The sequence below is a fragment of the Pantherophis guttatus genome, chromosome 1 (genome assembly GCF_059756535.1).
Source record: "Pantherophis guttatus breed Tessera chromosome 1, ASM5975653v1, whole genome shotgun sequence".
Classification (NCBI taxonomy): Eukaryota; Metazoa; Chordata; class Lepidosauria; order Squamata; family Colubridae; genus Pantherophis; species Pantherophis guttatus.
Genome location: NC_142063.1, coordinates 7,266,261 through 7,288,406, shown reverse-complemented (window position 1 = coordinate 7,288,406; position 22,146 = coordinate 7,266,261). Strand labels below are relative to the sequence as shown.

Genomic DNA, 22,146 nt, shown 5'->3' with positions numbered 1-22,146 from the left:
AGAGGAAACTTTGTAGAGAACCTTGTTTTATATTTATTCCAAACTCTTAGTATGGCACATCTAGCAAAGTGATTACTAAAATCAACATTAACTTTAACTTTATCATACCATAAATAACCAAAACTTAATTCGTGGCCCTCTAATCCAAGTAGCCTCTTATTCTGGAGGTTCACCCACTCTTTTAACCAGGCCAGACAACATGCCTCAAAATACAATTTCAGGTCTTGAAAACCCAATCTCCCCCTTTTTTTCCCTTAGCATCTTGCAGTAGTTTGTATCTAATTTTGGGTTTTTTCCTTTGCCATATAAACTTAGAAATATCCAAAATAAAAAATGCATCATTAACAACAGGTTTTCCTGCCATACAGAGCACTGGACTTCACTTAGGACACTTTAAAAACATGAAAAACAAAAGATTGACCACAGGAATACTATAATGAATTGCAGCACTTGATAAGGAATTCCTTTATGGACAAATTCCTCCTTCATGTTATTATTTATTAGAAATCTTATCACATTCTATATATGCCACAAAGACAAATATAAATGAGGCTAATCCTTGCATTAGTTAGATACTCTTGTTTCTTACTATATTTTCTCTGCAATTCAAATGTGGCCTCAGCAGAATAACGTAGCATTTGGGGAAAAAGATACAAGCCAAGAGAGCAGCTCCAGAGGCCAAAATGGAGAAGATCTCCACGGCCACCATGGACTTCCCTTTGGTGCTCAGATAAGTGGGGAGGAAGGAGATCCAAACACTGCAAAAGACCAGCATGCTAAAAGTAATGAATTTGGCTTCGTTAAAACTATCAGGCAATTTCCTAGCTAGAAATGCCACTGTGAAACTGACTAGGGCCAAAAGTCCTAGGTAAGAGAGGACACCATAAAACATTACAGCTGAGCCTTGCTTACATTCCAAGATGGTCTCTCCAAACAAGGAGTGGAAGTCCAAGTTTAGAAATGGAGGAGAGGTTCCCAGCCAAGTGACACAAAGGACTGCTTGGATCAGGGGACAGGCTATGACAATGGAGTTGGTCAGTGGTTTTCCTAAGAGTTTCCTTGTCTTGCTCCCTGGCTTGGTGGCCATGAAGGCCAGAACCACCATGACAGTTTTTGCCAAGACAGAGGAAACTGCAAGAGAAAAGAGAATGGCAAAGGCAGATTGTTGGAAGAGACAGGTGATCTTCCCTGGTTGACCAATGAAGAGGAAGGAGCAGAGGAAGCAGAGCAAGAGGGAGGCCAAGAGGATGTAGGTGAGGTCTCGATTGTTGGCCTTGACAATTGGTGTGTCGTGATGTTTATAGAAAATCAGCAGGACTATAGAAGTGATCACTGAGAGGAAAAGAGCAAGAAAAACTAAGATGTATCCCAGGGTGTCTTGATAGGAAAGGAAGTGGATCTTCTTGGCAATGCATTGGTCCTTGTCCTTGTTGGGAAATTGGTCTTCTGGGCAGGGTTCACAGTGAGCTGCATCTGAAATCAAGAGTCTTTGTCTAAGGATTTCTTAAGCAACTTCTATGCACATTATCCCTCCTGCAAAGGTGAAATGCTTGTTGTCTTTCTGCTGTTCACCTTCCATCAAAGGGAGTAATGAAATAACCCACTGAGCAACTTATGGGACATCAAAAAGAGCAAATCATTCTTCATTTATGATGATTCTGAATAGCCAGTGATGAGGATTCATTCAGTTCCAACTATCCATTCACTTTGCACTTCCATGAGTAATGTGGCTTACAGTTTCAGGTTACTGCCTGTTTTTTTCCTCACTTTATATTGAAACCCACAGAAGACCAACAGATCTGTTATCCAGGGATTTTAAATTGGGAGGCCGATTAATTTAATTTATTTTTAGTTATCTTAACTTTTATATTATATGTTATTTTAATTTTCGGCTGTTCACCGTCCTGAGTCCCTTCGGGGAGAAGGGCAGTATATAAATTCAATAAATAATAATAATAATAATAATAATAATAATAATAATAATAATAATAATAATAATAATAATAATGGTGTTTTGTTTGTGTGTACATTATCCCTGCCTTAACCTCTCTGCTTTGTATGTCACATCTGTTCATTCAGATTTCTTTCCCTCCCTCCTGCTCTATCAAAGAAACATAAATGTACGGATCTCCTCTTTCTCTGGCAAGTCTAATTACTCAGAGGTTGATAGAGATGCCAGAAGAAGCTCACTCTAAATGACCAAATAAAAGCTACACCTTTTCTAGGAAAAGACTGAAAATTAGTTTCTGGATGTGAAAGAAGAAGCAGAAATGGAAGGTGGGGATTGATAAATTGTGCCCTCAAACTATCCTTGATGACGGGTCGGGAAAGGTGGCCTCTATGGCTAGGGCAGTTTAGATCTCCTGAAAAGTGTGAGTGCATATCAATCTTATCAAAAATGATACAATAACAAAAACATATTAATTTATTGAATATCTTCCTTTATTCTGGAAGGTTTCAATTTCATGTCTTGTCTACCTGTTTGATTAGAGAAGGTCCCTTCAGGACAAGCATCACACTGGTAGCAGCAAACCTGCTTTCCCTCTGGAATTCTTCTCCTCTCTCCTGCATGGCACCTCTTGATGCCACACCTGGCAAAGGGCACTTTCTGAAAGAGAAAAAAGGAAATACTTGAGATGGCCTAAGCAATAAACCTGATGCATTCATCTTCTCCCCATTCCTATTTCCCTTCTATATTCCTACTTCTGTTTAGATCCTTTTCTAAGGAAATAGATGGCCACCATCTATCAGAAATCAATAACAGCTCCTGAGGGATTCAGGCCAGTGGCATTCCTGACACACCCATGGACATGGGAAATTGGAATTGGAATCTTGGCCTGCAGAGGAAGGCTTGTGACTGAACTACAGCATTTCTAAAAGAAAGAACCAGAAACTGAGCATCAATGTTCTATGGAAATCACTGTTGCTTGCTCTAATTGCATTCTGCATTTCAAGCAGATGATGTTCCCAAGCCTAACCCTTTGTGGAATGACACAAATCAATTGTGTTACATGCAAAGTAGATTTTTCACCAAAGGACTGCCATGATTTTTGATTCAAATGATTATTTTTCAAGGTAGAAAGAGGTTCTGCATCTCAGGAAGAGAATGAAACTTTCCCTCAAATTACAAGATTTCCTTGCACCTCACCTTTGTGACCCAGAAGATTCCATCAGAGTTAATGGTGAAATCTTGGCCTGGGGAAGCCTCAGGATTTACTTGCCCAACTTTCATGGGGACAAAAGATTGATTGGGGAAGAGAACCCAGTTGAGAAGATCATAACGAGCAGATCCCAGTCCATCTTCTGAGAAGGAGATCTCATCTCCAGCACTGTTGTTGAACTGCACATTGCCCAAATAGGGAAGAATCTGAAAGAAAAGAGATGTTCAGAAATCAGAGATTTTGGACTAAAGCTACAGAGAGACATCATGGCTTCTATTCTATCTTGATGGCCATCTTGAGCAGATAGGTTTATGTTGAGATCTCTTGGTGGAAATCTGAAGAATTGGTAATAACACCAAATAGTTAACTCTGAAACCAGAAAAAATTCCCTTTATTACAGAGCATGGTTTCCAACTCCATTTCATCAAAATACAAGACATACAAAAATTTTCGTTCTGGATCCAAAGCTTAATTATATGGTTTTCCTATTGTGATTCTTGGCTACATTCAATTTCAAATAATTACTTTGGTCCAAGGTCTTGTTAATGGACAAATGGATTTTAGAAATGAATAAATAATCCCACTGACTTTTTCTAGCTCATAGTCAAAGGCAGCAGAACACAGGAACCAGATCTGACCAAGTAGTAGCATGTAGAAGGAAGCAACTGCTCTGATTGGCCACTTCACTATTAGGAAAGGTCCATCTTTTGGCCTTTGATGCGGAAAATTTTGATGAATTCTCGACTATGAGCCAATTAGACAACTTTGAATCTTGGTGTGTGCTGTGGTTGACATAGAAACAGAATCACAGTGTTTGAAGGAAGCTTGAGGTCTTCCAGTCCAACCCCGTTTAAGCAAGAGACCCTCTACTCTTTCAGACAAATGGCTGTCCTGTCTCTTAAACATTTACAGCAATGGGGGCACCCACAACTTTTAAAGTAAGCCGTTGCCCTGATTATTTTCCATGTTAAGAAATTTCTTCTTAGTTCTAGGTTGCTTCTCTCCTTGCTTAGTTTCCATGCACTATTAAACAGAAGCTGTTTTAACACAAAAAGCTGAGTAGTGCAACAAAAGAAAAACTAAACAAAAAGGGCAGGATCACACACAATACTAAGCCACAGAAACACAAACCAACGTTAAAATAAATTGTGTGTATTTGTTACAAGTTGGATTCAGGGCACATTCTGAGCAAAACTGAGATTGTTCTGCATTTATGCCCACTAAGATTTCAACTGACTTGCTGAAATGTGTTGCACAAATACCCCCGAATTGCTTTCTTGCTTTGGGCTGACACTTCCTTTTTGGAATGGTTAGTCTCTGAAACTTGGGCAACTGTTGAAGGCTATTCATGATAAAGGCCTTTCCTTTATGGAACTTATGGACCACTGATTTGATTTACTTCTCTTCCCCCCCGCTATCCTTTTTCAATACAACATTATTCTTAACTGTTTTCATTCATTGCTGTTTTAATATTCTTTGAGATGGATTGATAGGGGAGTATGCAGACAATGAATCTGTAACTGAAGAAATTCATGTGGGGAACTTCCTCTCTAAACATATGTGGACTGAATAACAAGCAACAGTAATTACCTGCCATGACTGGACATTTGAGATCCTCTTTCCAAGCCTCAACCTGATCGGTCCAACTCTGAATCCATACATTGCATGTAATGCATGTGCCACAGCATAAATGGCATTGTAGACATTGTAACTTTCACCTGTCATTCTTGTTTCAAAAGTGTAATTTGGCAGATCCAGCACGTTCTCCTTTCCTGTACATTGTTTTTCCCCCTTTAGAAGACTCTTGCCTGGTTTGTGGATCTTGCAGTCAAAGACCTGTTCCCACCATGGAGGGAGAAAGACATCTCCTTGGGGGTTCAAGGGGTCTAAAGACAGGAGGAAACGGCTGAATTCTAGGACATTCCCAGAGTGGTCCCTCAAATGCAAGGCTCCATGGAAAGGCTTTATAAATTGCAATGTGTCTTGAGATTCGTCCATACTAAGTTTCCAATGGGAAGTGAAGATACAAACTTTCCTAAATGATACCTTTATGAATTTTTCATAAAAAATTACCGCCCCTATTATACTGTTAGTAACAGTGAAGTCTCCAAACAGAATAAACACTTCTGTTTTAGACCAAGCAAGGACATTTTGAAGGACCTTTTTCAGTGTAATTTGAGTATCTTCCAATTTCAACCTTTCAGTGAAGGCCAGGCAGATCTCCTTCTCCTTGAGCATTGGTGTCAGAGTTGAAGTGAAATGTTCTCCATTGTCATCTTCAGGGGCCATAAGTCCAACCCAGTTCCACTGGAAATAAAGGAGCAGCTGGACTAAACCCACATACTGAGGAAATTCCTTGGCATTAATCCAGAAAAAGGAAGGATAAACTCTTCTCTCTCCCTGGGAGAAATCAAAGCCAACACCGAGCTGGAGAAAAAGAGATTCATCTTTCAAAGACAAAGTAAATCTTGATGTTGACTTTAGGATATCACCATTGTGTGGTAATGGCCCTATCTGTCAGGCTGACTCACTTTGAGTGGCAACAGTTTCCCAATTTTATTGGTTGTGGTACATCAGAAGACAAGAGAAGAAACCATCAACCTGATACAGAGAATGAATGACACTAAAACAATGACTACCCTTTTATCAAATATAAACTAAGCGTCGCAAGCTCATTATATGCCCCCTCCCCAAAAACTACCTTTGGTTTCATCTTTCAGTTCTGTGTGTGCTTTTTACCTTTTTCTACTGAATATTGTATCCAAGGGGGCTTCTTACCTGTGGGACCTTGAAAATGCTGAAGATGGAGGCCATCAGCCTTGAGGACTTGGCATTGAGACTACCAATGACGGACAGCAGAATGTCTTGCTGGTCACATTTGTACCCTGGAACCACTTGGTCTTGTGAGGAGAGCATGGAGAGGCTGTTTAAGGAAATATCCATCTCGCTCTGGAAATGGGAATACATATGGAAGCCAAGTGTGATGTTAGGGAGGAGAAACAAATCCCTATTGACCTCAGAGACAGCAAACGTCAGTGCAAGGAACTGCTGGTAGTTAACTGTGAGGAGCCTATAGTGAGAAAAACATTAGTGGGGAGCATTATTGGAAAACTCGTGTGTGCTGGTAGAGTTTGCTTTGCTTTTGGGGTGGGGGGATTTTTGCAGCAGCAACTCTGAAGCACAACTCTAACCTAAATCCTCCCATTTCTGAAGGTCTCCTTTCTTTCACATTCTTGCCTATTTGAGGAATGTGCAGTTCAGCAACAGTGCTGGAGATGAAGTCTCCTTCTCAGAAGATGGACTGGGATCGTCTTGTTATGATCTTCTCAACTGGGTTTCCCTCCCCAATCAGTTGCGGTCCAGCAACAAACATTTTTTTAAAGCATCTTCCTCGGCTAATCTTGTGAGAAAGGAGACAAGCCTTTCCATAAATATCATGGGCTCTTTTATAGTCCCTATCAACCCTCCCATATTCACTTTGCTGCAGGGGCTGTAATCCTTTACAGTTGCTCCCCTTTCACTGTAATTCTTTAAGGTCTCTCTTGGAGCAGCTTCTTCAGGTAAACATTGCTGAGCCCAGGACTACAGGGGGTGGGGGGGTGGGGTGGGGTGTTAACTCATAGATTTACTGAAGGCCATGATTCATGAGCAATACTGATTCCAAAGCTGAGAGGGATTTTTGTAACTCCTGAAAACACTGGGAAAAGGTTTTATTTGGGTTTTCCATTACTACTGTACAAATTAATATTATAATTCAACTTCTTCACTAGGGCAGCACAGTTTCCATCTTCATTTTTGAATCATCTTCTTGATGAAGAGATTGAGAATTCCAGACTATTTTGACATCTTGGTAGTTTGTTGAGAAAAGCAGAAAATGTGCACTACGCTAGGACAGTGCAAAATACTAGAAGAAATATTTCCGAAAGGGGTCCCTGAATTTAAAGCAAAGAGAACAATTATCTGCATGTTTCCCCTCCAGCTGAAACTTACCCATTTTCCACAAGAAACTCCAATGGGTCTTTTTGAAAGTCTGGGACAGCAGACATATCAATAATTCCCAAGGGCAAATTTCCACCAATAATGAGATCACCGGGCCTATAGTAATTTTCCTGAAATTTGAAATAATTCTTCAGCACACATACAGTTTGGAGTCTCTTCACAGATGTTGGAGCCAGGAGCCAGAAGAGCATCAGCATCAGAAGTAGCATGACTCCTGCCCAGTCAGTCTTCTCCCCTGCCTTCCTAGAACAGAAATCAAGTTTTGTGCAGAAACTGAATTTCAGGTAGTTCTTGAAATCTCAGCAGGGTTTTAGCAGAGCAGACACCACATGTGTCACCTGGATGGCTTCAGGACCAGAATTTATACCAACAAAATTTCCTCTTACCTGTGTTTGGTCTGTGACCAAAGAGGCAAGGAATCCATGCGAGTCTCTTCAAACCCAGGAGTGAGCTCTTTGCAAGACCAGCTATGGTGGCATATACTGCTCCCCTCTGGAGGACTCGAGAGATATTTTTAAAACAAGTTTCATCTTGATATATTTTTGTGCTAGAAATCCACAGGGAATCCCTTAAGAATTCCTGTTCTGAAAATTGCAAGGAATATCCATTGTCCTACCCACTTAGCAACAGCTTCTCTTCAAACAGCACAATGGAAAACATGTTTGTGTCCCTTATTGTAATGCACAGAGCAGATGGACTCATGGGGAAGTTGTGAATTTGACCTACATGAAACTGAGCCTCTGCACACAAAATGGATTTTGGCTTATGCCATAGTTTGGTCAGCTAATATGAGTGCTAATTGGATACAGTGGCACAGGGCAGAAATGTAATTTGAGAAAGTATCTCAGACAGGATATTAAGTGCAATTTTTTTCCCCCAAGACTTTTCAATTTTTTTTTTTTAAAAAATAATCTTTATTCAACCTTTTTTAGTTTTAAAATCACATTTCCACTTTTACAGCATTCAGTTATCGGTTTCAATTCTAATTACATATTTTCCATTTACGCCTATTGTATTATACATTTCTGTAATTTTTGTTTCTATACATCTAAGTACATAAAACCTTTTGCTATGTTATACAATTGTTCACCTTTAGTCTACGTTTTATAAATTCTTTATATATTAAATAAACTTGTATATACTCACATAATCCCTTTAAACTTTAACATCTGTTATCGTATTCAAAAATATATACGGTTTTCACTTTAACATGATTTCTATATATATTCTATGCATTAATTTTACATCTAGTTTCTAGACATTTATACCATATGCTCCAGGTCTTAGAATACTCTGTTTCCTCTCTCTCTTTTAACTCCATGGTTAATTCATGCATTTCTGCACAATCAAGCACTTTTTTTTTATTATCATTGCGTTTGATGGCATGTTTTCCTGTTTCCAGTTCTGGGCAAATGTAATGTGGAGCATGATGTATTGAGTCTTTTTACTTATATTTCCTTTTATGATACCCAATAAGAATAGTTCTGGTTTCATCTCAATTTTTTGTTTTGTAATTTCTTCTAACCATTTTCTAATTTTCATCCAATACCTCTTAGCTTTCGGGCATGTCCACCACATGTGATAGAATGTCCCTTGTTCATGGTTACTTCTCCAACAATTTGTTGGTTTATGGGGGAATATTTTCGCCAGCCTTGCCGGAGGTAGATGCCAATGATAAAACATTTTGTACATGTTTTCCTTATAAACTGCCAACATTGTTAATTTATAATTTTTTCCCATAATTTTTCCCAATATTCCAATTTGATATTATATCCAAAATTTTTGGCCCAGATTATCATTGTCCCTTTCACTGTTTCCTCCTCCATTTTGAATTTTAAAAAACAGTTGTTAGTTTTGATTATCATTTTTTTCTTCTGTCCCTAATAATATTTGGTCTAATTCTTGTTGTTTTCTTTGGAAGCCTAAATTTTCTAAATCTTTTTTATATCTTGTCTGAATTTGTAAATATGGCCACCAATCTATTTCTATTCCTTAAGATTTTAAGTCTTGGTTAGATTTAAGTTTTCCTTGCCCAGCCAATAACTCTTTGTATGTCACTACCTTATTCCAGTCTAATACATTGGGGTAAATCATTGCTTCCATGGTTGCTAGCCACCTCAGGATTTTGTGTAATAATTTCTCTTGATTTTCCCCCACACGTCTAACAAGGCACCTCTTAACTGATGTCTCTGAAAATATGCATGAAATTTATCTTTTCCCTCCCAGATGAACGTGTGCCAGACAAGTTGTAGATCATGGCCTTCTATTGTTCGTACCCTTTTATTTTTAAGAGTTATCCAATGCTTAAACTATGTTACGGCTGCTGCTTGATGGTAAAGTTCCCAATCTGGGAGTCCAAATCCTCCTTTACTTCTACTATCCTGTAAGAGTTTAAGTTTTATTCGGGCTTTCTTCCTTAACCAAATAAATTTTAAGGTTGTTTTATTTAGTTCTACAAAATATTTTTTCCCAAATTTTATCGGTACTGTTTGAAATAGAAATAAGATTTTAGGTAAAATATTCATTTTTATTGTCACAATTCTTCCGATTAACGATAATTGTAGTTTTGCCCAAGTTTCCAAATCCTTTTGTATTTCTTGTAATAATTTGGTATAATTATCTTCTTTTATAGAAGAACATTATGCTGTCAGCCAAATTCCGAGATATTTCACTTTCTTTACTATTTGGATTCCCAATTTCCCCTCCAGTTTCTCATTCTGATTGTGTATAAGATTTTTGGTTATTATCTTTGTTTTCTCCTTGTTTATTTTTAGTCCTGCTACTTTGGCAAAATCCTCTATTTCCTCCAGTTAGAAGTTCCTGCTTCTAATGGTTCTTCTATAAAAAGGACCAGATCATCTGCAAATGCAGAATGTGTTTTATATTCTTCTTTTTTAATTCTTAATCCTTTTATTTCCTGTTTCTGTCTAAGCTGTGAAGGCAGCACTTCTAGAGATAAGATAAATAGAAGAGGGGATAGTGGACATTCTTGTCTGACCCCTTTATTTATATTGACTTTCTCAGTTAATTCTCCATTTACTATTATTTTGGCCTGGACATGAATTCATATGATGTATATTTAAGGGAAATATACTAAAGGATGAGGGTTGAAATTATAGCAAAAAGGTAAAGGTTTCCTTTCAGTTGTGTCTGGCTCTAGGGCATGACATTCCTCTCTGGTTCTTGGCCAAGAGAACCAGTGTTGTCTGAAAACAATTTCGATGGTAATGTGGCCAGCATGGTCACACGACAAAGGTACATAGATAGCAATCTTCCAATATTTGAGGGGCTGTCCCAGAGAAGAAGGGGTCAACTTATCTTCCAAAGCACGGGAGGGAAGAACCAGAAGTAATGGTTGGAAACTTATCAATGAGATACCCAACCTAGAATGGGGGAGAAACTTCCTGATAGAGAGAGTAATTAATCAGTGGAACAGCTTGCCTCTAGAAGGTCTGGGTGCTCCATCACTGGAGGTTTCTAAGAAGAGATTGGACAGCTATTGGTTCAGAATGCATAAGGACTCCTGCCTTGGGAAAGGGGTTGGATTACGACACCTCCAAGGTCCATTCCAGCCCTATGATTGCATCTGAGGAACCATCTCACCCAATGCTTTTGGCTCATTCCTCTCAATTCAGCAGAAGGGCCATACTGCAGGCCCTCGTGGTCAGAGGTTCAGCTGGCAAGGTCTAGAAGGAGAATCTTTTCTATCATGGAATATCCTGCCACCTGATATGAGATTTGTCCCCTCCAGTAGTGGGTTCCATTTACCTTCCCTACTGGTTTGGTATCAGGAGAGTGCACACGCATGCACACGCACGCTTCACTCACACACGGCACTTCTGTGCATGCACAGAGCATCCATGATGATGTCCGGGCGGGTGAGTGGAGCCTTCTGCTGCCACCACTACCGGTTCACCGAACGAGGGCGAACTAGTAGAAACCCACCACTGGTCCCCTCTCATCTTGACTCATGTGGCCTGTCTCCCTTTCCCTGGGCAGGAGGTGGCATGACTCCATATGGCAGAATCACATTCAGGTGCCTCCTCCAGTCTCAAGTCAGCTAAGAACACCTATAGCCCGTTGCCTTTTTCCAAGTAGTCCTCCTCAGAGATGCCCCCAATTGCCACCTTGTCCTCTTGTCCTCCTCTCTTGCTGTCCACATTCCCCTACAGGCAAGGAGCTTTGGTCTTGCATGATCCCAGCTGTCGATGCCTAGACCTCTACTTTCTGCACCTCAAATGCTATACAGGTAGTCCTCGACATACAACCACAGTTGAGCCCAAAATTTATGTTGAGACATTTATTAAGTGAGTTTGGCCCCATTTTCCAACCTTTCTTGCTGTAGTTGTTAAGTGAATTAATGACACGGTTGTTAAGTGAATCTGGCTTCCCCATTGACCTGGCTTGTCGGAAGGCCACAAAAGGGGATCACGTGACCCCGGGACATTGCAACCGTCATAAATATGAGTCAGTTGCCAAGTGCCCAAATTTTGATCCCATGCCCATGGGAATGCTGCAACGGTCGTAAGTGTGAAAAACAGTCATAATTCACTTTTTTCAGTGCCTTTGTAACTTTGAACAGTCACTGAATGAACTCTTGTAAGTCGAGGACGGCCTGTATAATGTCACATAAGGGTTTTAAACTCCTTCTATGTTTAATTTATATATTTGTTATATAGTTTTTGATTTTTTTAAAATTTAGATCAATATACCAACATTAAATAGCATATTTCTCCTTTTAATATAAGATGTTCTGCACTCGGAAAATGAAATAAATAAATAAAATCACCGTTGTTGACCCCCACCTGAAACTTCACCTTCGCTGGAGCTCCAGAGTTTTCTGCAATGCTGCACAAACAGCAAGAGGGAAGCAGAACGAATCACTTTGTCACAAGGCCACATGGTGCAATGACAGAAGCGGCCACCTTATTCCAAGGGACCACAAATTGAATGAGTCCACTGGTGGCTGCTACCAAAATCATGCTGGAAGTGCTTGCTTAGCGAATCTGTCCCATCACTTATGGAACAACATCATTTGTTTATGCATATTAAACCTGTGAACATTGTCAATGTGCAGTCTAGGGCAATTGGCTACATCCACTTCATCCCAGCCCCCTCACCCCAGCTGACCCATGGCATTCACCCCTCCCTAGCTGCTATGGTTGATGCTCCCCTCTTTGCAAACTGGAAACCCAGGGTGTGGCAGGAGTGATCATGGTTGCCTTTTGACTCCCTTTGAGCTGCCCCACTTTGGTTCAATGCAAAGGGTGAGCACATGGGCCAGACAGCTTCTGTTCCCACCATGCAGCAGCCAACCCAGCACTTCAGTTTGGTGATCAATTCCTGGGGTGTCCAGTTTGCAAAGAGGGGCCCACAAGCTGTAGCCTGCTGTCAATGCAGGGCAGGACTGGGCTCTCCATACAACTATCTGGAAGGAAAAATAATTCAATCTATCCTGGAGTGACAGAGCCTCTAATTTAGGAAGCAGCATTTATGGCTCTCCAGTTGGGACCACCGGTTGCATAATGCCTTTGCTGGTCTTGCTGGTGGACAGAATGTCAGGCCTGTCCCAGCTTAGACATTTAGGAAAGAAAAATCCTTGACTCTATTTGTATGGTTGAGTATACTTTTACTAAAAGTCAAGTGGTTGCAGCATAAGCAAAACCAGATCTGAAGTTTCCTGAATAAACCATGTGATTTAACTTACTCCCAGGCCCTCCCCCATATGTCACCTTGTTAGTGTCCAATGAGGTTAAAATTAGTCACCTTGGTTTCTAAAGTTTGAGGCCTGTTTGGTGGCCCTTTGCATTCTGTTCCCATGCCTCTGTCCATGGATCGTTCAGTCGTTGTCTCTGGTTGCCTCTTCTGTTACCTGTCATTCCCCCCTTCCTATCTCCCTCCTCTCATCCTTTATGGCAGATCTGTCCTAGAGCCTCTTACTGTCTGCAACTCACATGGTCCCGATCCCTCTTCGCTGAGAGTGATTCTCATGTGGGAGGCGATGAAAAAAATGGGGAATGGGCCCAATTCCAGGAGTCAGTAGAGGAGGAGGAGGTTGGTGCAGTGGGAAGGATCTTCTGGGAATGGTTTTGTTCTGGGAACAGTTGAGACACGCAGGGCTAATTGTTCCACGTTGCAAATCTGCTGGGGCAATTTGTACTACAGTGAATCAGCCAGGGTGAGGCAGTGGGGGAGGGTGGCTGGGGAGAATCAGTTGGGGGGCTGATAGGAGGGGATACCAGGGAGGGACTGATGGGGAGGGGTGGCCATGGTGGCTTAGCTGAAATGGGGAGGCTGGGATGAGGTGGCCGGGGCAAGGCGACTGCAGCCAATTGTCCTATTTCCATCAATATGATGTGTTGCAAAGTTGCTATTTCAATATTGTTGCTAAACAAGTACTATCTGTAATGTTTATGCAGCTATTACAACTGCTTAAACCTTCAGGCTTCAAATGCAGGACCAAAATCAATAATCAATTCTCACAGCAGTATTGCTTGTTAAGAATGTGCCCAGGGTAAATTTTCTCCAGAGAATAGTGGGAGGAACTCTTGAAGACGAAAGATTGCACTCATATTATACATTTCAGAAAGAAGAAGAAGATGATTTATGTATAAGAAATAGATGGTGTAATCATATATATTCATAATTAACAAACTATCAATTATGTTGTCATTCTTCTAGAATGGAGATTCATTCATTCTTCCTGTGGAGACTTTCTGTGCACACAGATCTCATAGAAAAGCGTAGTTTACCACGGAAGTCCATGAGATGAAATGTCACAAGAGATGACTAACCTACTCCATACAATTATGACATTCTTTGCTCATTCCTCTAAGGGAAATTCTGCCCAACATTGATGAGGCAGTACTGCAGATCTGGATGTGAGGAAGATTTAAACTCTGCTATTTCAAAAACAATTGAGTAGTGGTAGGGAAGTTCTATAAAGCCTCAAACATCTAAGGAAACAACCATATATGTTTAGAAACACTGATATTGAACCCAATCCTTTAAAACACTTCCTTAAAAATAAACTAAATAAAATAAGGAACAAAATAAGAAAATTTCCTCCTTGAAATAATACACACATCTTTTTTTCAGTTTAACATTTCTTATTAGGTTATAAGATAAAAAAGAAAATACAAAAGTAAATAGGAAGACACTGTGTTGAGGGGGAAACAGGGAGAGAAAAGTGAGGAGAAATTGGAGAAAAGAAAAGAAGAAACATTGACTTCCAACTCCCTCTGTTGCAGTAAAAAGAACAAAGCATTAACATCAAACCACAACTTTTTGTCTTCCCATAGTAATATAAACTATCCATTTCTATAAAAACATGTCAATCTAATCGGTAAAACCCAAAATCAAAGTTTCATTTTTATCCACCTCAAGCACAAAGTTCAGAAGTGGTCTCCATGTGGAAACAAAGGATATTTATATTCTTTCCTTTAACCAAAACGATCAATTTTGCCACTTCTGCCAACTCCATCAGCTTCTATAGCCATCCGTTCATAGTGGGAATCTAAGGGTCCTTCCACTTTTGTGCGTATAATAGTTTTGCTGCTGTCAACATATATAAGATCAAAATTTTTCTCCAAGTCATTTTCCATTAAACCCAAAGGAAAAGTTTCTGGTTTTATTTTTATTTTTGTTTTAATAATATTCTGTATTATAGTATGAATCTTACTCTAAAATTTCTTAACACATGTCCACTATAAAAGGTAAGAAGTTCCTTCTTTCCTTTACAAATTCATTTGAAATGCCTTTATGCATTCTGCATAACTTATCCAGTGTTAAATGCCAGCGATACATGATCTTATAAAATTTTTGTTTTTAATTACAGTTTAGTATAAATTTTAAACCTTTCATCCACATATTTTCCTATTGTTCAAGCATCACCTTATATCCAAAATTCCTTATCCAGAGAATCATACAATGTTTTACATGGTCACTTTCCAAATTCAAGTTCAATAACATTTTATAAATCTTAGCAATAATATGCTCATCACTACCACACAATAAGATTTCCAATTCATTCTTAGCAAAATCAAACCCACAACTCTTTTATTTTTATTTAAATTATTCTTTCAGTTGTTGATATGTAAACCAATGGCAAACATAACCTTCCAATTCAAGTTCTTCCCTCAACTTTAATGTATCTTCACCAGAGTTGAAAGATAATATTTTACCATACGTCCAGCTGTCTGCCTTCGCCACCATTTATTTTCTTAAAAAAGCTTCTTGTGGGGACACCCAAAGAGGCAACTTCATATAGAACCTTGTTTTATATTTATTCCAAACTCTTAGTATGGCACGTCTAGCAAAGTGATTACTAAAATCAACATTCTATGCTGCCCAGAGTCCCTTGGGAGTGGGGCGGAATAGAAATGCGACAAAATAAATAAATAAATAAATAAATAAACATTAACTTTAACTTTATCATACCATAAATAACAGTGCCATCCAAACCTTAATTCATGGCCCTCTAATTCAAGTAGTCTCTTATTCTGGAGGTTCATCAAGTCTTTTAACCAGGCCAGACAACATCCCTCAAAATACAATTTCAGATCTGGTAAACCCAACCCCCACTTTTTCCTCAGCATCTTGCAGTAGTTTCTATCTAATTCTTGGTTTTTTCCTGTTCCATATAAACTTAGAAATATCTGAAATAATAAACACATCTTTAATAACAAGGGCTTTGGAACTCACTAAGGACACTTTGAAAACACAAAAAAGAAAAAACTGACCACCGGAATATTGTAAGCAGTTGCAGAACTTCATAAGGAATTCTTTTATGGACAAATTCCTCCTTTCTGTCATCATTTATTAGAAATCTTATGACATTCTAAACATGCCACAAAGACAAATATAAATGAGGCAACTCCTTGCATTAATTAGACATTTTTGTTTCTTACTATATTTTCTCTACAATTCAGATCGGGCCTCAGCAGAATAATGTAGCATTTGGGAAAAAAGATACAAGCCAAGAGAGCAGCCCCAGAGGCCAAAATGGAGAAAATCTCCACAGCCACCATGGACTTCCCTTTGGTGCTCAGATAGGTGGGGAGGAAGGAGATCCATACACTGCAAAAGACCAGCATGCTAAAAGTAATGAACTTGGCTTCATTAAAACTATCAGGCAATTTCCTAGCTAGAAATGCCACTGTGAAACTGACTAGGGCCAAAAGTCCTAGGTAAGAAAGGACACCGTAAAACATTACAGCTGAGCCTTGCTTACATTCCAAGATGATCTCTCCAAACAAGGAGTGGAAGTCCAAGTTAAGAAATGGAGGAGAGTTTCCCAGCCAGGTGACACAAAGGACTGATTGGATCAGGGGACAGGCTATGACAATGGAGTTGGTCAGTGGTTTTCCTAAGAGTTTCCTTGTCTTGTTCCCTGGTTTGGTGGCCATGAAGGCCAGAACCACCATGACAGTTTTTGCCAACACAGAGGAAACTGCAAGAGAAAAGAGAATGGCAAAGGCAGATTGTTGGAAGAGACAGGTGAGCTTCCCTGGTTGACCAATGAAAAGGAAGGAGCAGAGGAAGCAGAGCAGGAGGGAGACCAGGAGAATGTAAGTGAGATCTCGGTTGTTGGCCTTGACAATCGGTGTGTCATGATGTTTATAGAAAATCACCAGGACTGCAGATGTGCTCACAGAGAGAAAAAGAGCGAGAAAAACTAAGGTGTATCCCAGGGTGTCTTGATAGGCAAGGAAGTGGATCTTCTTGGCAATGCATTGGTCCTTGTCCTTGTTGGGAAATTGGTCTTCTGGGCAGGATTCACAGTGAGCTGCATCTGAAATCAAACATTTTTGTCTAAGGATTTCTTGAGCAACTGCCATTCATATTATCCCTCCCACATAAATCATATGACTTTCTGCTGTTGACCTACCTACAAAGGGAGTAGTGAAAGAACCCACTGTGCAATTTATGGGCCATCATAAAGAGCAAATCATCATTCATTTATCATGATCCTGATTAGCCAGAGACAAGGATTCATTCAGTTCCAGCTATCCATCCATTATGCACCTCCATGAGTAATGTGGCTTTTAGTTTGAGATTCCTGCCTGTTTTCTTCCTCACTTTATAATGGAACTCACACAAGACTGACAGATCTGTTACCCAGGAATGCTTGTTTGTGTGCATATTATCCGTGCCTTAACCTCTCTGCTTTGTACTCCAAATCTGTTCATTCAGACATTTTTCCTCCCTCCTGCTCTACAAAGAGACATAGATAAATGAATTCCCTCTTTCTCTGGCAGGTCAATTTCCTCAGACTTTAATAGTGCTGACGGAAGGAGCATATTCTGAATAATAAAAATTAAAGCTTGGACCACACACCCCACTTCCTCAGGAAAAGATTAGAAGTAGGTTTTCCCAATTGGAGGTTAGAGCATTCATAAATTCTGTCCTAAATCTATCCTACAAGCAATTACTGAGGATTAGGAAAGGTAGGGTAATTTACTGAAAGGTTCTGCTGAAACGTTTGAGTGGATGTCTATCTCATCAGAAATGACAACAATTACAAAAATATATTAATTTAATGAATGTCCTCCTTGATTCTGGAGGATTAAGATTTAAAAGTCTGATCTACCTGTCTGATTAGAAAACGTCCCTTCTGGACAAAGTTCACACAGGTAGCAGCAAACCTGCTTGCCCTCTGGAACTCTTCTCCTCTCTCCTGCATGGCACCTCTTCATGCCACACCTGGCAAAGGGCACCTTCTGAAAGAGAAAAGAGGAATACTTTCTATTCCACATTCCCATTTCTATGTTCAGAATCTCTTCTAACAAAATTGTTCACCCTTGTCTATCAAAAACCCGGAACAGCTGCTGGGGGATTCAGGCCAGTGGCACTCGCAACCTACAAACAGATGCTGGAGATTGGAACTGGGATCTCAGCCTGCAGAGGAAGGATTGTGACTGAACTACAGCATTTCTAAAAGACAGAACCAGGAAGGATACAAATGAGCAGCAATGGTCCAATTGAAATCCCTGTTGCTTGCTGTAATTGCATCCTTTGTTTCAAGCAGATGTTGTTCCCAATCCTAACCCTTTGTGGAATGACACAAATCAGACCTCAAATGTGTTATATGCAAAGCTGATTTTTCACCAATTGACTGCCATGATTTATGACTCAAATGATTATTTTTCTATTTAGGAAGATGTTCTGCCTCTCAGGAAGATAATGAATCTTTCTCTGAACTTACAACATTTCCTTGCAGCTCACCTTTGTGGCCCAGATGATTCCATTAGAGTTAATGGTGAAATCTTGACCTGGGGGAGCCTCAAGATTTATTTGCCCAACCTTCATGGGGACAAAAGATCGATTGGAGAAGAGAACCCAATTGAAAAGATCATAACGAGCAGATCCCAGTCCATCTCCTGAGAAGGAGACTTCCTCTCCAGCATTGTTGTTGAACTGCACATTCCTCAAATAGGGAAGAATCTGAAATAAAAGAGACCTTCAGAAATAGGAGTATTTGGTTAGAGCTACATTTTATGGCTTCTATTAGAACATGGTGATCGTATTGAGAAGATGAGTTTATGTCTGAAAAACTAGAGTCTCTTGGTGGAGAACTGAGGAATCTGTAGTAAGACCAAATATTTAACACTGAAACCAGAAGGGTTTTTTCTTTATCACTGATCCTTTGTATCATGGTTTCTTCAAATCAAGCTTTATCAGAATTTATCTGAATCAAAATATTTAAAGATTTTAGTGCCACATTCCAAAATTAATCATATGCTTTTCCTCCTGTGACACTTGATTACATGTAGTTTTAAATATTTACTTTGTCCTCAGGTCTTGAAACTGATAAATTCACTTCAGCAACAATGAAATAATGTTTATGGCAACAGAGTACAAGTCCTCTGATTTTCTATGTCTGAGAATCAAACAGAGCACAATCCAGGAACCATTTTTTTTTTTTTAATTTAATTTGATTTATATGCCGCCCTTCTCCGGAGACTCAGGGCGGCTTACAGTGCGTTAAGCAATAGCCTTCATACTTTTGTATATTTATACAAAGTCAGCTTATTGCCCCCACAAACTGGGTCCTCATTTAACCTACCTTAGAAAGGATGGAAGGCTGAGTCAACCTTGAGCCTTGGAGAGATTCGAACCAGCAGTAAATTGCAGGCAGCTGTGTTAATAACAGGGTGCTTTAAACCACTGTAGTACCAAGGCTCTTATTTTTATTTTATTTTATTTATTTATTTGTCAAACATGTATAAGATTACATATATAGGTATAAACATGATTATGAATACAGGATAAAGATACAAATAAATGGAGACATTAGGACAGGGACAGTAGGCGCGCTGGTGCGCTTATGCACGCCCCTTACAGACCTCTTAGGAATGGGGTGAGGTGAAGAGTAGACAGTCTAAGGTTAAAGTTTTGGGGGTTTTGGAATGAGACCACAGAGTCAGGTAGTGCATTCTAGGCATTGACCACTCTGTTGCTGAAGCCATATTTTCTGCAATTGAGTTTGGAGCTGTTTACCTTGAATTTGTATCTATTGGGTGCTTGTGTATTATTGCGGTTGAAGCTGAAGTAGTCATTGACAGGTAGAACATTGTATGAACAAGACACGATTTTTGATTTCATGTTTCATGAAATGAAATCAAGGAAAAGGTAGAGCTTGCCCTGGCTTGTTTCTTCACTGTTCAGAGAAGTTCAACCCATTAAGACTATTTTGAGTCCTGCGTTATGTGCTCAGGTGGATAAAGACTTGCTGCATTCACACAACAAGCTGAGCAGTGCAATAAATGTAAAACTGGACAAATTGGGTGGGGTCACATAGGATGTTAAACTATAGAAACATAAACCAAGGTTAAAACGAATTGAGTGTCTTCCTACAAGTTGGATTTGGGTTCCATGCTGAGGGTAACAGAGGGTGTTCTGCAAATATGCCAGTTAGGACTTCTGCTGACTTCTGGAAGCTTCTTTCTCAAACACAGCCAGATTGTTCTTTTGCTCTCAGCTGACATCTGTTCCCTGTCATGGTTACCTCCTGAAACTCTGGCAACCATTGAAGCCTTTCCAGACTCTACGAAGGTCTTTCTTCTATGAATTTTATGGACAGCTCATTTGGTTTATTTCTCTTCTTCCCCCTCTCCAAACTATTCCAACAAAACATTATTCATATCTTTCTAATAATTGCTTTTAATATGTTTTCCTTTCTAAGGAAGCCACAGAAATTACCTGCCATGACTGGACATTGGAGATCCTCTTTCCAAGCCTCATCACGGTCGGTCGCACTCTGGATCCATACATTGCATGTAAAGCATGTGCCAGAGCATAAATAGCATTGTAGATCTTGTAACTTTCACCTGTCATGCTCCTTTCAATAGTGTAATTGGGCAGATTCTGCAGATTCTCCTTTCCTGAACATTGTTTTTTTCCCTTTGGAAGGATCTTTCCTGATTTCTGGAACTTGCAGGCAAAGACTATTTCCCACCATAGAGGGAGAAAGACATCTCCTTGGGGGTTCAAGGGGTCTAAAGACAGGAGGAAGTGGCTGAATTCAGAGACATCCCCGGTGTGGTCCCTGAAATGCAAGGCTCCATGGAAAGGCTTTAGATATTGCAATGCGTATTCAGATTCCTCCAGACTAAGTTTCCAATGAGAGGTTAAGATCCAAACATTCTGAATTATTTTCTTTCTCGATTTTTCATGGGCAAACACAATTGCCTGTACACCGGTACTACAATCAAAGTCTCCAAACAGAATAATCACTTCAGTTTTTGACCAAGTCTGTAAATTGAGAAGTAATTTTTTCATTATCATCCGAAGATCATCTATTTTCAATCTTTCAGTGAAGGCCAGGCAGATCTCCTTCTCCTGGAGCATTGGCATCAGAGTTGAAATGAAATGTTCTCCTCTGTCATCTTCAGGAGCCATAAGACCAACCCAGTTCCACTGGAAATACAGGAGCAGCTGGACTAAACCCACATACTGAGGAGATTCCTTGGGATTAATCCAGAAGAAGGAAGAATAAACTCTTCTCTCTTCCTGAGAGAACTCAAAGCCAACACCGAGCTGGAAAAAATGAGATTCATCTTTCAAAGACAAAGTAAAGTCTTATGGCAACTTTAGGAGTGAGCATTACCAGTCAGGCACTCTCTGTGGCCAGCTTAATGTCCTTCCCTTCTTAGGGAAGCTACACATCTTGACTGGTTGTGGTACATCAGAAGACAAGAGAAGAAACCAACAACCTGATGCAGGGAATAAATGCCACTAAAATGATGGCTACCCTTTTATGAAGAGTACATTAAGAGTCACCCGCTCATGATGTGCCTCCTCCAAATTACCTTTAGTTTCCTCTTGGCTTATGTGTGTGTTTTGATCTTTGTCTACTCCATATTGTATTCAGTGGAGCTCTCTTACCTGTGGGACCTTAAAGATGCTGAAGATGGAGGCCATCTGCCTTGAGGACTTGGCACTGAGACCACCAATGATGGAGAGCAGAGTATCCTGCTGGTCACATTTATAACCTGGAACCACTTGGCCTTGTGAGGAGAGCATGGAAAGGCTGTTTAAGGAAATAAATAACTCATTCTGGAAATGGCCATAGATGTGGAAGCCAAGGGAGATGTTGGGGAGCAGAAGAAAATCTTTATTGACCTTGGAGACAGTAAACATCAATGCAAGGAACTGCTGGTAGTAACTGGTGATGATTCTGTAGTGAGCAAAACATTGTTGAACATTACAGGAAATCTTGTACATGGCTGTATAATTTTCCTCACTGTTTGTGGGGACTTTTGGGGGCAGAAACTCCAAAATTTCATTGAGTTGGGTTTTCCCCCCCAAAGATTTCCCTTGGCTAAACTTGGATGACTTTGTGAGAAAGGAGACAAACCTTTCCATAGATATCATGGACTGTTTTATACCATCTATCATCCTTGCCATATTCACTTTGCTCCAGTGGCTGTAATCCTTCCCAACTGCTCCCCTTTCAATGTAATTATTTAAGGTCTCTCTTGGA

The 22,146-nt window shown here is 39.9% G+C and overlaps 1 protein-coding gene across 2 annotated transcripts in view; it reads right to left on the bottom strand.

Annotated features, from left to right (window-relative positions):
- Positions 1–2,951: 2,951 nt before the first annotated feature.
- Positions 2,952–22,146, bottom strand: part of LOC132712088 (vomeronasal type-2 receptor 26-like) — a 76,615-nt gene continuing 57,420 nt past the window's right edge. Inside the window, exons 1-2 of one of the 2 annotated variants that reach the window (XR_015734160.1) lie at positions 20,364–20,992; positions 2,952–3,367 (exon numbers count right to left, since the gene is read on the bottom strand). The gene's annotated coding sequence lies outside the window, so the exon portion shown is untranslated. Of the gene's footprint in view, positions 3,368–20,363; positions 20,993–22,146 lie in introns of those variants that run through there. The other variant, XR_015734161.1, reaches the window with a different exon arrangement.